The following is an 11,763-nucleotide window of genomic DNA, read 5'->3' on the forward strand; positions in this document are numbered from 1 at the left end:
GGGTGGCCCAGTCGGTTAAATGTCTGACTCTGGCTCAGGTCATGATCTCACGGCTCGTGGGTCCAAGCCTCGCACTGAGCCCTCTGCCGTCAACGTGGAGCCCCTTTTGGATCCCCGTCTCTCTCTTTCTCTGCCCCCTCCCCTGCTCACTCGCACATGTGCTCTCTCCCTCTCAAAAAGAAATAAACATTAAAAATAGAATATGACATACACTTCGTTGATAAAGCAGCAGAAGGGTGAGAGGGGATGGGCTCCAATTTTAAAAGTTGTTCTGTGGGTTAAATGCTATCAAACAGCAACACGTACTGCAGAGAAATCATCCTTGAAAGGAAAAGTTAATCAGTGCAGCAAAGCTGATTGTTGTCTTATTTTAAGAAATCGCCACGGCCACGCCAGCCTTCGGCACCCGCCACAGTGCCCAGTCAGCAGCTGTCCCTTGAGCTCACATGATGGTTAGCATTTTTACCAATATCTATTTTTATTTAAAAACATTTTTTTAACCTTAATTTATTTTTGAGAGAGAGAAAGAGACAGACAAACAGAGTGTGAGCAGGGGAGGAGCAGAGAGAGAGGGAGACACAGCATCCGAAGCAGGCTCCAGGCTCCAGGCTGACAGCACAGAGCCTGATGCGGGTCTCGAACCCATGAACCGTGAGTTCGTGACCTGAGCTGAAGTCGGACGCTTAACCAAGTGAGCCATTCAGGCGCCCCAAATTTATTTTTACTTTATAAGATTTCATTTTTAAGTAATCTCTACACCCGCCATGAGGCTGGAACTCACGACCCTGAGATCAAGAGTCGCATGCTCCATCGACTGAGCCAACCAGGTGCCTCAGCAAGGAAAGTATTTTTAAATTGAGGTGTGTACATTGCTTTTTTAGACACTTCACACTTCAGAAACTACAACACACTATCAACATAAATTTTATGTGCACCGGGAAACCAAAAAGATTCATTTGACTCACTTGATCGCAGGATTTGCTTTACTGCGGTGGACCCCAGCCTGCAATATCTCCGAAGCGTGCCCGGACAAAGATTAACGCGACATGGCTTATACACCTCAACGTAAGAATCAAAACTACAAAACTTTTACACTGAAGAAAATCTTAGTGGCCCTGGATCTGGCAAAAAGTTCCTGAAATCAAGGATCACAAAGTATCAAAGAAAAAGACCTGAGAAATTCATTACAATTAAAATCTTTTACCCTTCTTAAAATAACTGTTCAGAAAATGAAAATAGAAGCTACAGGCTGCTACACATATATGTTACAAAAGCCTCGCATCCAGAATGCATAAAGGATTATAAAAACTTAGGGGCGCCTGGGTGGCCCAGTCGGTTAAGTGTCCGACTTCAGCCAGGTCAAAATCTCGCGGTCCGTGAGTTCGAGCCCCGCGTCGGGCTCTGGGCTGATGGCTCGGAGCCTGGAGCCTGTTTCCGATTCTGTGTCTCCCTCTCTCTCTGCTCCTCCCCCGTTCATGCTCTGTCTCTCTCTGTCCCAAAAATAAATAAACGTTAAAAGAAAAAATTAAAAAAAAAAAAAAAAACTTAAAGAAAACGGGCAAAAGATCCCAACTTTGGGCAAGCTCCCCAAAGAAGACGTATCAACTGGGAAGAAGCACACGAAAGGATGCCCGAGGGCATCAGCCATCGCGGAAACACGAGTTCGAGCCACAGTAGGAGAGCACGTGACACTGCTGGACCGGCTGAGGAAGTGAGGGCCTACTGACCACGGCAAGTGTTGACGCAGCTGCAGAGGAACTGGAGGCCGCCCACGCCGCTGCTGGGAACGGAGTCACTACATCCGCCACAGGCTCCTGCCTCTCAGCTCCTGGGCGTCGCCAAGAGAAACGAAAGCGCGGGTCCACACAAAGACTTGTGTGGGACCCTACTTGCGATGCCCTGAAGCTGGAAATAAGCCGCCACTGAGATCTTTGCTCAAATGCCACTTCCTCAAGACTTCCATATTCCCCCACGCTCATTTCCTGGTCTCTGTGGTTGTCACTACCTGCCCTCACATTACTCTCTCATTTGTGGCCTGTCTTCCCTCCCCGTCTGATGATGAAATCCTATTTTACTGAGGGTTCTAAGGGCCTGAAAAGGGCCTCACCGAATTCGCATGGCTATTACCAGCCAAGCAGGCTACACGTTGAAGGCCAGAGCTCAGGGGACAGGCTGGTCTGGGCACAGAGGTCTGGGTTCCGTCAGCACCTGGTGAACGCTTACAACCACGGAATTGGATGGGCTACCCGGCGGTGGGTGGGCAGGAGACCCAAGAGCGGCAAGGGTTTCAGGATGCAGAGCTGGGGGGTGGCACCAAGTGCCGGGAGGTGAGGACAGAAAGGCCACGCAGGACCCAAAACGGTGCCAGGAGATGCTGGTAAGAGATCCAAGATGGCAGATTTGGCTCAGTATGTGGAAAAAAACCACATGCATGTGTTTACCTCCTTATTACATTAAGAACTGTCTAAAGGGGGACCCTTGGGGGGCTCAGTCAGTTGGGCGTCCGACTTCAGCTGAGGTCATGATCTCATCGCCGGTGAGTTCACGCCCTGCATCAGGCTCTGGGCTGACAGCTCAGAGCCTGGAGTCTGTTTCGGATTCTGTGTCTCCCTCTCTCTCTGCTCCTCCCCTGCTCACACTCTGTCTCTCTCTCTCTCTCTCTCTCTCTCTCTCTCTCTCAAAAATAAAGACTAAGAAAAAATTTAAAAATCCATTTTGACCATCCCATTTAACCAAGGAGATAAAATATCTGTACTCTGAAAACTATAAAACACTGATGAAAGAAATCAAAGATGACACAAATAGAAAGATATACCATGCTCATGGAAGAATATTGTTAAAATGTTCATACTACCCACAGCAATCTACAGATTTAATGCAATCCCTATCAAAATACTAATAGTATTTTTCAGAGAACTAGAACAAATAATCCTAAAATTTATATGGAACCACTAAAGACCTGCCACAGCCAAAGTAATCTTGAGAAGAACAAAGCTGGAGGCATCACAATCTGAGACTTCAAACTACATTACAAAGCTACAGTGATCAAAACAATATGGTACTGCCACGTAAACAGATACACAGACCAATGGAACAGGATAGAGAGCCCAGGAATAAACCCACACCTATACTGTCAACTAATCTATGACAACGGAAGCAAGAATATACAATGGGGAAAAGACGGCCTTTTCAATAAATAGTGTTGGTAGAACTGGACAGCTACATGCGGAAGAATGAAACTGGACCACTTTCTTAAATCATACACAAAAATAAACTCAAAATTCATTAAAGACCTGAATGTGAGAACTGAAACAAACAAACAAAAAACTCCTAAAAGAAAACAGACAGTAATCTCTCGGACATCACCCTTAGCAACATATTTATGTCTCCTGAGGCAAGGGAAACAAAAGCTAAAATAAACCAGAGTCTATACCAAAGGAAAAAGCTTTTTCACAGCAAAGGACATCATCAACAGAACAAAAAGGCAACTAGTGAATGAAAGGAGATATCTGTAACTGATATATCTGATGAGGAATTAGTATCCATAATATATAAAGAACTTATACAACTCAACAGAAAAAAAAAAAAACAAAACACTCTGATTAAAACATGGACAGAGGACTTGAGTGGACATTTTTCCAAAGACCTACTGATGGCCAACGGACACATGAAAAGACGCTCAACATCACTAATCATCAGGGAAATAGAAATCAAAACCACAATGAGGTATTACCTTACGCCTGTAAGAATGGCTAGAGTCAAAAAGACAAGAAAACAACTGTTGGCGACAATGTGAAGAAAAGGAAAATCTTGTGCACTGTTGGCAGGAATGTAAATTGGTGCAGCCACCACGGAAAACAGAATGGAGGTGCCTCAAAAAATTAAAAACAGAAATATCATATGGCCCACTAATTCCATTCCTGGGTATTTACCCAAGAAAGCACTCTCTTGAAAGGATATCTGCACCCCTATGTGTACGCAGCACTACTTACAATAGCCAAGATATGGGAGCAGCCCAAGTGTCCATCCACAGGACAATGAACGACAAAGATGTGGAATGTACGAGAGTATTAGTCATAAAAAAGGATCAGATCTTGGGGTGCCTGATTGGTTGGGGCGGTAGGGCGTGTGACTCTTGATCTCTGGTTCATGAGTTCAAGCCCCACGCTGGGTGTAGAGCTTACTTCCCCAGAAATGAACAAAATAAAATAAATGCTTAAAACAACAAAGGATCAGACCTTGCCATTTGTGACAACATGGATGCAGCTAGAGTATTTGGCTAAGTGAAATAAGTCAGAGAAAGACAAATACCATATACTCTTACTTAAGGTGGAATCTAAACAAATGAACAAAAAACACTTTCACGTATGGAGGACAAACTGGTGGTTGCTATGTGGCAAGTGGGTGTGGGGATGGATGGAATAGGTAAAGGGGATTAAGAGGTACAAACTTCCAGTGATCAAGTAAACAAGTCAGGGACGAAGTACAGCTGGGCAATAAAGTCAGTAATTCTGCAATAACGTACAGTGACAGACGGAGACTGCCTCTACCATAGTGAACACTGAGTAACGTACAGACGTTGTTGAATCGGTGTTGTACGTCTGAAATTAATAGAACATTGTGCGTCCGCGACGATGAGAGAGAAACTCTCCACGGGCCTCGCATACAAGGGGCTCCACTTTAGATTTCTAAGTCAGCATGACTGTACGTAAACTTCGTTGGAACCCAAGGCCTGGTTTATGGCTCACGTGCACACTGTGCCTGTGCCTCGTGAGACAGCAGCCTGAAGGAAAACCATCTTGCCCTGGAGACATCGAGCAAAGCTCCTGCCCCTGAACTCCTTCACGATACAACTCGGGACGCTGGCCTATGTGCTGATCTCTCATCTTTTGAGCTTTTACGAGATGTAAAACGTATACAACTCTGTGAAAACAATTTGTGCCCTGGAGTGCTTTCTTCCCTGTGAAGACGTGGAAGCTCAGATACGGGGGCTCAGATAACTCTCGTTGGGGACCCTGGGGGCTCAGTCTGTTAAGTGTCCGACTTCTACTCGGGTCACGGTCTCATGGTTCGCGGGTTCGAGCCCCGCGTCGGGCTCTGTGCTGACGCCTCGGAGCCTGGAGCCTGCTTCGGATCCTGTGTCTCCTTCTCTCTCTACCCCTCCCCTGCTCGCGCTCTGTCTTTCTCAAAAATAAATAAACATTAAAAAAAAATTTTAAACAAAATTAACATTTTTTTACTAATAAAACCTCAGCAAAGGAGTGGAAAAAAATCCATCGTGAGCTGTTACCAAGAGGCGTGTGGCAGCCTCATCCCGCCACCCTGATGGGGAAAACAAACCGCAGCTCTCCTCTAATGTACAAAATCAGGGCAGGGGCGCCCGAAATGCCCCACAAGGTGTGGGACCCAGAACCACCTGTGGTGAAGAAAGGGCAAAAGAAGCAGTTAAAGGAACCTACTAGGCAACTTGTAATGAGTCGTAAGCTTTGAAAGGAAATTATTACCATTGTGGGAACAAACAATGTCTGCGAAAAAAAGGACAGGTTGACAAATGACACCGAAGCCGGCTGTGACACAGACAAGGGTGAACACGGTAAAATACGTCTCACCGCCAGCTCAGGAGGAGGGAAGCGTCTAGATAAGGCCGAGCCAGGCCCCGTGCGCCTGTGCCTCCCTCAAGCTGCCCAGAAACGAAGCAGCAAAAGCAGGAACGCTTGCAGGAATGTGGACAGTCACCCGAAACCGGGACGACCGACGGACAGCAGGAGCACATCCAGGGGAACCAGGGCCCTTGGCCAGGCCCAGTGCCCGCCCTGGCAGGCCCCGGCCGGGGGCTCAGGTGCCATCGCCTGACTTCCCCTCACAATGAGCCGCACAGGGAGCGTCTAGGACACTGCAGTCCAGGGTCACACGGCTCGGACGGGGCAGAGCTGGCATCCGGGCCCATACTCCTAAGCCCCTGCTGACAACCACAGTGCCTACAGAACAGGACCCAACACGGCAGGGGGGCCTACAAGAGGGGCCCAGGGTCCTAGAGGAGAGAGGACCCTGCAGAGCCAGCTCCTGGTCAGCGCCCCTGACGTCCTTTCTAAATGACCATGGAGAGCACACTTCGGTTTCCAGGAACACATGAGGTAAGTGGGCGGCTGCAGGGAATGGGTCCAAAACTCTGCTCGAACACATATCGAAGAGCACGCTTGGGGACACTGCAGCAGGCTGCAAGGAGCTGACGGCCGTGGCAAGGAACGTAAGGAAGGAACGCCTTAAAAAGCTCCACTGAAGTTCAGGAAACAATAATGCAAATGCTCCACACGGGGCTCTGCAGCTACGGTCACCAGGGGGGCACACATGGTCCCCAGTATCACGTGTCCTTACGCTGACCCTGCACTGCGAGCTGGGCAAGGAAGGCCATAATCCTAGGATGTGGAAAACTATCGCTCCAAGGGAGGCACAGAAAGAACTACCTAGTAAGCTTACTATGGCCCTGAGAAGATAAATAAATTAACCCCTACAACGCTGATATTTTCGAAAGGCTTATAGTGAATTTTATAATCACCGGATTTTTACATATTTTGTTTGCCATCATGGGTACCATATTCAAAGGAACAAATCATTCTGGGTTATTCTCATTTAAATGGCAGAGGGGAATGTCAGGTCTGTAATCAATGCTGAAAGTTTAATTTATAAGTTTTATTAGTTGAGAAGTCAAGGGACACCTGGGTGGCTCAGTCGGTTAAGCGTCTGACTTAGGCTCAGCTCACAATCTTGCAGTTTGAGCCCCACATTGGGCTCGCTGCTGTCAGTGTACAGCCTGCTTTGGATCCTTTGTCCCTCTCTGCCACTGTCCCGCTTGTGTTCTCTCTGTCAAAAATAAACGTTAAAAAAAAAAAGCCAAATAAACATGGAAGTGAAGCAAGTAGCAGTAAGGGCTCCTTCCCAAGCACCGAGACCCGCTGGGAAGGGATGATCCAATGTCCAGGATGACCTGGACAACCAAGGTCGTTGTCCAGCCTGCGGTGCATGGCCTTCCAAGCTGCTTGCACCAGGTCAAAATCACTTCCCACCAGCTCCTCAGATGTCCGTGGGACAAGTGCCGACTACAGTCCCCTCTACAGCCAAATGTGCAGATCGTGCTATCTCAGCTCCCGCTTGCAGCTCTAGAATTCTACAACACTGAGTCTTAGGGCAACACTTTGTACCCAACAAATGCTGTCTGCCTTAAACTTACATGGTGACATATGTCAATTACTTCTCAATAAAGCTGGGGAAACAAAAGTGAACCTCAACCTGAACTTCACACCTTAAACAAAATTTAACTGAAAACAAATAAAAATGGACTGTATCAAGTATAAGACACAAACTATAAAACTTTCATTAGAAAATGTAGGAGAGGGACACCTGGCTGCCTCAGTCGGTGGAGCACGTGACCCTTGGTCTCAGAGTTGTGAGTTCAAGCCCCATGTTGGGTGGAGAGATACTTAAATAAAACCTCAAAAAAAAAGAAAAAAAAAAGGGGACGCCCGGGTGGCTCAGTCGGTTGAGCGTCCCACTTCAGCTCCGGTCATGATCTCACAATCTGTGAGTTTGAGCCCTGCATCAGGCTCTGTGCTGACAGCTCGGAGCCTGGAGCCTGCTTCAGATTCAGTGTCTCCCTCTCTCTGCCCCTCCCCTGCTCATGCCTTGTCTCTGTCTCAAAAATAAATAAAAACATTAAAAAAAAATTTAATAAAAAAAAAAAAAGAGGGGCACCTGGTGGCTCAGTTGGTTAAGTGTCTGACTCTTGAGCTCAGCTCAGGTCTCGATGTCAGGGTTATGAGTTCAAGCCCTGAGTCGGGCTCTATCCTGGGTGTGAAGCCTATTAAAAAAGGGATGGAAAGGGGCGCCTGGGTGGCGCAGTCGGTTAAGCGTCCGACTTCAGCCAGGTCACGATCTCACGGTCCGTGAGTTCGAGCCCCGCGTCGGGCTCTGGGCTGATGGCTCAGAGCCTGGAGCCTGTTTCTGATTCTGTGTCTCCCTCTCTCTCTGCCCCTCGCCCGTTCATGCTCTGTCTCTCTCTGTCCCAAAAATAAATAAACGTTGGGGGGGAAAAAAAAAAAAGGGATGGAAGGAAGGAGGGAGGGAGGGAAGGAAGGAAAGAGGGAAGACGGGAAGGAGGAAAAGAAACACAGGAGGAAGTTTTTAGAACCTACGACTCGAGAGAATTTGTTATACGTGATATAAAAAGCAGTCCATAAAAGGTAAAACAACAACAACAAAAAACAATACATTGGACTTAATTAAAATGAGAAGCTTGCTCTGTGGAAGACCCTATTAAAAGAATAAAAACAACAAGCTGCAGACCGGGAGAAAATATCTGGAAACCAGATATCCAACAAAGGTTTTCTATCTAGAATATGTAAAGAGATCTCAAAATGCCACAGTAAAAAACCCAGGATTCCAATCAGAAAATGGGCAAAAAAGATTAAACAGAGGATGCGCACGCAGTAACCAAGACGTGAAAGACCCACACCGTCAGCTGCTCCGAAATGCAAATTCAAAGGACCGTGTCCCTACACACCTGCCAGGTCGGCCAGGACAACCAAAGGCCAGACTGTAGAGAAACCAGCACTCACGCACTGCAGTGGGAACGTGGAAGGTATAGTCTGGAAGCCTGGCAGTTTCTCATAAAATCTTAAAAACAAAATCATACAAGCCAGCAACTGCAAGTTGGTGTTTATCATCTGTCCACAGCCACTTTGCAGGCCACAGCCAAAGACTGCAACCGGCCGCCCCCACATCTTCCTGCTAGTTAATTAAACAAACTGCCAACCATCCATCCACACGGTAAAACACAAGCAGGGACAGGCTATTAATGCCTGCAACAGTTCGGATGGACCTCGGGGGCATTATGCCGAGTCAATCGGTGACACACTGAATGGTCCCATACACATTCTCAAGATAACGAAATCACAGAGGAGGGGGAGAGTGGAGGGTGCCGGGAATGTGAGCGTGGCAGGGGGCAGCAGGGGGATCCCTCAGTGACAAAGAGTTCCGAGTCTCGACTGTGGTTGTAGGTACACCTGTGTATACATGGGGTAAAAGTGCAGAGAATCATACACACATAAAACACTGGTAAAATCTGAATTAGGAGTGTAGTATAGCTAATGTTATTTTTCCAACCCCAATTTCCTAGTTTTCGTATTACTGTACCACAGGTATGTTACATGAAGCTGGAGAAGGTTACAAGGGTCTCTCTGTACTATTTTCACAACTTCCTGTGAATCTATAATTACTTCAGAACGAACATTTAATAAAAAAAAAAAAAGAAACCAATCAAAATCACAAAAGACAAATGTATTTCAAAATCATCTGTTTTTGGGGTGCCTGGGTGACTCGGTTGAGTGTCTGACTCTTGATTTTGGCTCAGACTGTGACCCAGGGTTGTGGGATCAAGTCCAAGTCCTCTGCCAGGCTCTGAGAGCAGTGTGAAGCCTGCCTGGGATTCTCTCTCTCCCTCTCTCCCTCCGTGTGTGTGTGTGTGTGTGTGTGTGTGTGTGTGTGTGTGTGTGTGTGTGTGTGTGTGTGTGTCTCTCTCTCTCTCTCTCTCCCCGGCTCATGCTCTCTAAAATAAATAAAATTTAAAAAAAATTACTCATTGTCTAAAGCTATTAATATTTACTTGCAAAGACTAATTTGATGATTGAGCAATAAACTAATTTACATAATAATATTAAATATTAAAACCAACTTTTAAGATTTAAGTATTTTTTGACAATTATAAATCAGGACTCTCATTTAATTCAGGTTGGTTTGGTTTTAACTGTTTTAAAAGGATGAAATCCTGGGGCACCTGGGTAGCTCAGTCAGTTAAGCCTCTTCGGCTCAGGTCATGATCTCACAGTTTGTGGGTTCGAGCCCTGCGTCAGGCTCTGGGCTGACAGCTCAGAGCCTGGAGCCTGATTCGGATTCTGTGTCTTCCTCTCTCTGCCCCTCCCCTGCTAGTACTCTCTCTCAAAATTAAATAAACATTAAAAAAAAAAGGATGAAATTCTAATTCCTTCCAAGTTCATTCAAGTTCCTGACAACACGAATCTAATTTTATTTACTTTTTAAGTTTTATTCTTATTTAAGTAATCTCTACATCCAATGTGGGGCTTGAACTCACAACCCCAAGATCAAGAGTTACATTTTCTCCCAACTGAGCCAGCCAGGTGCCCCAGCATGAATCTAATTTTAAAAAACTTTGGCGGCATGTGGGTGGCTGTCAGTTAAGCCTCTGACTCCGGCTCTGGTCATGATCTCGCATCAGGCTCTGTGCTGACAGCTCAGGGCCTGGAGCCTGCTTCAGATTCTGTGTCTCCTCTCTGCCCCTCCCCCGCTCACGCGCTCTCAAAAATCAATAAACGTTAAAAAAGAATTAAAAAAAAAAGCAACTTCGGCATTGAGACGTTTTATTAGAAAAGTATTCACAGAACCCACACATGGTGGAGAGGGGACACACCGAGATGCCTGAGGCAACCAGGACACAAGTCCCACACACGCCCACAGACGCACACGACCCACATGATGTCCAGTGTGAGCTCTCCATCCGTATTTGTGGAAATACTGAATGGAGAAGGAAAGCGTATATGGTGGCAGAAACAGGCCCATCCTCACTGGATGACACTGAGTTGGACGATAAGTACCTATTAAATTGCCCCTCCCTTCTCCCTCCATACAGAATGCCCCAGGCTGGCAAGGATGTTGTAACACTGGGCATTTGCTCTGGCAGCAGACCGTCCAAGAAAGACTTTTTGGAAAGTTCTCTGGGAACATGAACCAGGAGCCTAACGTGAAACCCCATAAACTGAACAGGATTCGAGACCCGAAGGGGGCTTTTATAGACAGGCGGCTGCACCCGCCCGTCAACAGGTGTAATAGGATGGCAGTGACCCTGCTGGAGGCAGCCCTGCAGGTCTAAGTGCACTGTCCCTGCACATTCCCTCCCCTGGGAGCTGGGCCTGCTTCCTGAAGCTCCCTCTGGCTGTTGTAACATCCATGCTTTGAGAAAAGTGGTGATTTGGGTAATAAAGATGTGGGGCCATCAACTCCCATAATAAAACACCCGCCTCTTCCTTCTGCAGGTTAAACCGACCTTTTCTCAGGTGGTAAACTCAATAAAATCAACTGTTTCCCCTTTTACTTAGCCACCTCCACTGCCCAAGGAAGGACTGACCGCTGCTGGGCCAGCGTCTGGGAGAACCCTCTACCATCACGGGTTTTGTGCCGGCAACACAGACCTGCCGGCAAATTAAAAACAAAAACAAAAATCCCAGACCCATCAGGAGGGCTCACCTCCAAGCGGAGCCACTGGGCTAAGCACTGCACTGGCACCTGTCCCTGTCCTCAAGTCACCAGGTGGCGGGGGCAAAGGTCCCAGTGAAGAAAGGCCCGGGGTGTGCAAGGCCCAGGGACGGGGAGGTGCGGGGGGCAAGCGGAATTGGGGGAATGAGTCCTTGAATGGCGTCATCCGGAAAGATGGAAAGCAAGTCACTTGGTTAAAGCCAGGGCGTATTCCCAAAACGAATGAGGAAGTCTTCCACGTGAGACAGTTGCGCCCCAAGACGGGAAAGGAAAAGTAACCTGTTACTCAGAACCAAAGGCATCCGTTTGCTTGGAGCGACCCCGGCCCGAGACGCCCGCGGGTTCCGGCCGCCGCGGGTCGGTCACCGGTGGGTGTCCGGCACCGAGTGCGGGGCGCTTTCCGGTAACCCCGACCTGCCGGCGAGGGCCGACCCGCCAGGC

General features: G+C 47.5%; 1 protein-coding gene across 2 annotated transcripts in view; it reads right to left on the minus strand.

Annotated features, from left to right (window-relative positions):
• Positions 1-11,763, minus strand: part of NADK (NAD kinase) — a 35,838-nt gene that overhangs the window by 18,067 nt on the left and 6,008 nt on the right. Inside the window, exon 1 of one of the 2 annotated variants that reach the window (XM_040458555.1) lies at positions 966-1,043. The exons of the other annotated variant lie outside the window; for it this stretch is intronic. The gene's annotated coding sequence lies outside the window, so the exon portion shown is untranslated. Of the gene's footprint in view, positions 1-965; positions 1,044-11,763 lie in introns of those variants that run through there. 2 annotated transcript variants of the gene reach the window in all.

The sequence above is a fragment of the Herpailurus yagouaroundi genome, unplaced genomic scaffold (assembly GCF_014898765.1).
Source record: "Herpailurus yagouaroundi ecotype Mexico unplaced genomic scaffold, PumYag 77, whole genome shotgun sequence".
In the NCBI taxonomy this organism is placed as follows: Eukaryota; Metazoa; Chordata; class Mammalia; order Carnivora; family Felidae; genus Herpailurus; species Herpailurus yagouaroundi.